The sequence below is a fragment of the Dipodomys ordii genome, unplaced genomic scaffold (assembly GCF_000151885.1).
Source record: "Dipodomys ordii isolate 6190 unplaced genomic scaffold, Dord_2.0 Scaffold49, whole genome shotgun sequence".
Classification (NCBI taxonomy): domain Eukaryota; kingdom Metazoa; phylum Chordata; class Mammalia; order Rodentia; family Heteromyidae; genus Dipodomys; species Dipodomys ordii.
The window spans coordinates 8095264-8100341 of NW_012267265.1; the positions used below are offsets into that span (position 1 = coordinate 8095264).

At 39.0% G+C, this 5078-nt stretch overlaps 1 pseudogene; it reads right to left on the reverse strand.

The window, feature by feature from the left end:
* Positions 1–3832: 3832 nt before the first annotated feature.
* LOC105988530 lies at positions 3833–4330 on the reverse strand (annotated as a pseudogene).
* Positions 4331–5078: the final 748 nt, after the last annotated feature.

Genomic DNA, 5078 nt, shown 5'->3' on the forward strand with positions numbered 1-5078 from the left:
AATTTGTTGTGGAACGTCAAGATTAGAATATAGGATATTTGGTTATTAGCCCAGAAAATTAGCCTATGATAGGTAGTCTTTTAAAAGAGGTTACAACTTGTAAGTAGAATGGCAAATCACAGAAGATGGATAGGAGTATTATTATAGCAAATATCTGATGAAATCAGAATCTTTACATTTTAACATTTTCTACTTTGATTAATTCCAATATATTTCAAAAAGGAAAAAGTCTTCTAAATCAAGGTTTAAACTCTGTGTGTATGTGTGTGTGTGTGTGTGTGTGTGTGTGTGTGTGTGTGTGTGATCACTCACTCTGGGCCTGCTGTCCCTGAGCTTTTGTACTCAAGGTTAGAGTTCTACCACTTGAGCCACAACTCTAGCTTTTTTTGGGGGGGGGGTCCGGTAGTGGGGCCTGAACCCTGGGCCTGGGCGCTGTCCCTCAGCTTTTCAGCTCAAGGCTAGCGCTCTACCACTTGAGCCACAGAGCCACTTCCAGCTTTTTTTCTTTATTTTTGCTTATGTGGTGCTGGGGAACCGAACCCAGGGCTTTATGCATGCAAGGCAAGCACTCTACCACTGAGCCACCTTCCTAGCCCCAGCTCTAGCTTTTTGATGATTAATTGGTGATCAGAGTCCCAGGAACTTTACTAATCTGGCTGGCTTTGAACTGCAATCATAGAATCTATATTCCTGAGTAGCTAGGATTATAGGCATGAGCTACAGATATCTGACTTAAAGCAATTTTTATTGATAGAAGTTTTAATCTCCATTGCATCTGTGCCTTTCTTAGTGAAAACCTAAGTTTTCTGCATACAGTTATTATTTTGTATTCTTGTGACTATATTCTCTGTGTATTAAAATGATTAATGAAATTTAATAATTGTATATAATAAACACAGTAGCACTTGTATTCCTAACAAAACAAGTGGATATGGAAATCAAAGAATTATTGTTTTAAGATGTGTTTTGTATTATGAAGTGGTGTTAACAGTGTGTTTTTTTCTTAAAGACCTTTAAATAAGTACTGTAGTTCTAGACATGTATTCATTAAACCATTCTGCAACACTGCAGGCCTACTATTTTTTGTGAGGTGCTAATCATGGTATGCACATTTAAGTATGTACTATAAATAATTGCCATGGTCCAGAAATTAAAGGGAGTTCATGTATCTCGAATAGAGTAAAAGAGGGCTCTAAGTAGTGGGGCAAGGTCATATTGAGCCTCTCAGGTTATTACAGAGTTTTGGAATTTATCTTTAGAATAGTGAAAGACATATGAAACATGATTAATGAGCATTTTAAATTCACAATCACTTGGTTTTATAGTGTGGAGAGGATCTAGATATATGAAGTATGTATGTAGGATGCTATCTTTGAGTAACTATGGTAACAAAAAGAAGTCATGGCCAATAGATATGGACAATGGGAAAGTATGTCAGCACTGTTTATGGTCGAAGGTTTGGAAGGACTCAGGATAACATAGATGCAGTCTAGAGAGTGAAGAGATATGTAGTAATGGGGAGTGAGATATCAAACAGGTTTCTCAGGTTTTGGGATTTTAGAACTTGCTAATAACTACAATTCACTCATATTCCAGCTAAACTATTGAGGTGAGATATACCATGATGAAATTCTTCTGAACAATTAACATACAGCTTAAAAATACACACATATACACATGTTAGTTACAATAGGTCTTGATGGAGGTAGGGTGTAAATACTAATGGGAAGGGTGACAGCATTAGAGAGGAGGCGGAGAATGAATAAAGAGAAAATACTCTATGTATTTGTGTGAAAGTGAGACAAGGAAATCCCAATGAGACCGTTACAGAATGTGGAAGAGTCGGTAGAGACAAGAATGATGGAGGAGGTGATTCTGATAAAGATGTGTTATTTCCATAAACAAGTGTGCTAAAAACACATCTCCTACAACTAATTGGTGCTAATAAAAATTTTGTCGGTCGTGGGGCTTGAACTCTTGGCTTAGGTGTGAATGCTCTACTGCTTGAACCACAGCACCACTTCTGGTTTTCTATTGCTTTATTGGAAATAAGAGTTTCACAGACTGTCCTGCCCAGGCTGGCTTTGAACTATGATCCTCAGATCTCAGCCTCCTGAGTATCTAGGATTACAGGTGTGTGCCAATGGTGCCCAGCCCAACTTTTCTTTATTCCCTCTCAAGCTGAGAGGGAACAAAGGAGCTTGCTGTGGTCCCAACGACTCTAATCCCATTTATGAAGGCCTCACCTTCATTACCTAATTATTTCCCAAGGGTCCTACTATGATTATATTAAGAGTTAGTATTGTAACATATAAATGGAAAGAGGGATGCTTGACACTCAGTTCTTGGGAACTGAGAGTTGGCTTCTACTTTTATGTTAGCATTTTCAAGCCAATTGGAACAAAAGTTACACTGCCTTGGGTGATTTTCAGACCTTATCTATTACTCAAACTTATAGTTCATACCACATACGAATGTAGCTGGCTTCTGGACCTTGCTATGAATTGCCTCAAGAGAATGATGTACTAACACACATGAAAATGTGTTATAGTTATATAACGTGAAAATCAGGTAAGTTCTTAGTCAATATTTCACTGTTCAGTAACTAAAATTCTAAATATTGATAATTTCAAATAAGGTATTTTTCATCAAAGATTGTTAAACAATTCTTTTTTTTTACAGTCTTGGAGATTGATGTCAGGTTTTTGAGCTTGTTAAGGCAAAAGCTCTCTGCCACCTAAGTCATACCCCATTCCTTTTGATACTATTTGTTTTCAGATAGGGTCTTTAGCCACGATTGGCCTTCCTGTGTCTTCTGAATAACTGATATTACAGTGATATTATAGTGGTTCTTTATTAACAAAGTATGACATGACAAGAAATACATGGAAGAAATTCATATAAAACTATGTAATGATAAAAAATAAATTAACTTTGTTCTGTGACTAGCAATGGCATGGGTAATTTCATTGATCAGTTAGCTTTAAAGTCAGGAAATATTAATAGAAGATTTATTAAATGATGTGTGCAATTTTTCAAAATATTTTCAATACCAAATGATAAAGTTTTAGGTCTTAGGGATCCTTGGTTTAGTCCTAGCACTGGATTTCATTACTGGAAGTCTAGATACTTAGGAGATAAATTTGAAGAGGATTGAAGTTCAAGGCCATCAGGCAAAAAGTTAAAGAGACCCCCATCTCAACCAATAGGCATGATGATAAACACCTGAGATTCAGCTCTCTAGGAGTCACAGGTGGAAGAATAGTGGTTTCAGACCTGCCCAGGCAAAAAGCAAAAGTCAAGGCATTATCTGAAAAATACCCTAGAGCAATAAATATATAACCTAGGGTTGGCAGTGTAGTTTATGTGGTGAAGCAGCTGCCTAACAAGTATAAGACCTTGAGTTCAAATCACAGTACTGTAAAGTGAATCAATCAACTAATCAATCAATCTTCACAGCTTTTGTTCTGAGACTGTGACCACCATGACCACTGTGTTGAAACCTAGAGCAGCTCTACAGAATAGAGGTAAGTGATTCTGGAGATGATGTATCTCCAAGAAATAATGTCTAGGAACCTGAGCATGGCTCAAGTGGTAGAGAACCAGCCATGAGCTCAAGCAAGAGTTTGAGTCCCCGAGTTCAAGTCCCAACACTGACATACACACATAAAAAATAAGATGCATTCTACACATACATGGACACTACCACATTTGCTTATTTGCTTTCCTATGCCATAAAATGATACACTAAACATCTTATTTATCTTTTTTTCTTTTCTTTCTTCTTCTTCTTTTTTTTTAATGTTCTGAGAGTTTATTGGACATCGCCAGCCTAGAAGGTGTTGGGCCTCTTGGTGGTGAAGCCAGGCTTGTGCTGGCGTTGCAGGACGCAGTGGGGCAGAGGGAACTTGATCTTGGAGTCATGGAACTGCTTCACAGCAGGGTGGCGACAGTTGGTGGCCGCGATCTCCTCCATCTTCATGATCTGGATGGCGTGTGCCAGGCACCCATGTCGCGGTAGCACTGGGTGATGGTGCCCGCGGTGGTCAGGTCATGGTATTCCCGGTACATGTTGTGCGTGCCGCTGCGGGAATCATAGTGCAGGCAGATGCCAAAGTTCTTCACGCGCAGTGGCGTCTTCTCGAATACCTGACCACAGTACACGATCTCCCCAGAGGACTTCTTCATCTTCTTGAGCTGTGACACGAAGTACCAGAAGCAGGACTTGGCCACCACGTGGTTGGGGGCGAAGAGGCGCATCCTGTACAGGGGTGGCGTGTGGCTCTTGGGGCGGGCAGGCAGCACCCCTCAGCATGCCCGAGGCCTTCATGGTGTCCTCTCTGAGCTCGCTGCCACCTACAAAAGGCTATTTATCTTTTTCTAATGTTCCCGTTGTCTATCTGAGTCACATACTAAACACTCAGTAAATGATCATTGGATGAATGAATCCAATGGTAAAGCACTGCTAGAATGTTCTATTCTACATGGGTTTATTGGAAAAACCATGCAATTTTCTATTTGTGAAAACAGAAATTAGTAAAAATACACTTCTAGTTTGGGTGCCATGCTTGTAAACCTAACTACCCAGAACGCTTGAAACCTGGAAGACCATAGATTAAAGCTAGTCTGGACAGAAAGACTATCTTCAGTGAACCAGCAAAATCCTGGACTGGTGGTGTGGCCATAAGCAAATGGTACTGGCACTAGCCATAAGCAAATGAACAAGATGAAATCTTGAGTTCAAGCTCCAGTACCAGCAAGTGTAGGTATATGTATGCATGTGTATATAAACTTATATAAACATTTCTGCTTTAAGAAGTAGAAATTAAAACCAATTCTAATTCCAGATTGATCTGGAAGCACGTTGGGAGTGAAAACAATGAAAATCATGTTTATATTCACTTTAGCTCCACAGGTATTTCAACTCCTTTTTTTAATGGGCTCTACAATTATACTCTAGAAAAGAACAAGCAGGAATTAGGTCTTTTCATACAAAATATATATTTTCTTCTTACCTTAAATGAAGTATATATTAAAATAGGCACAGAAAATAACAATCTCTGAAGTGTCAGCCCATT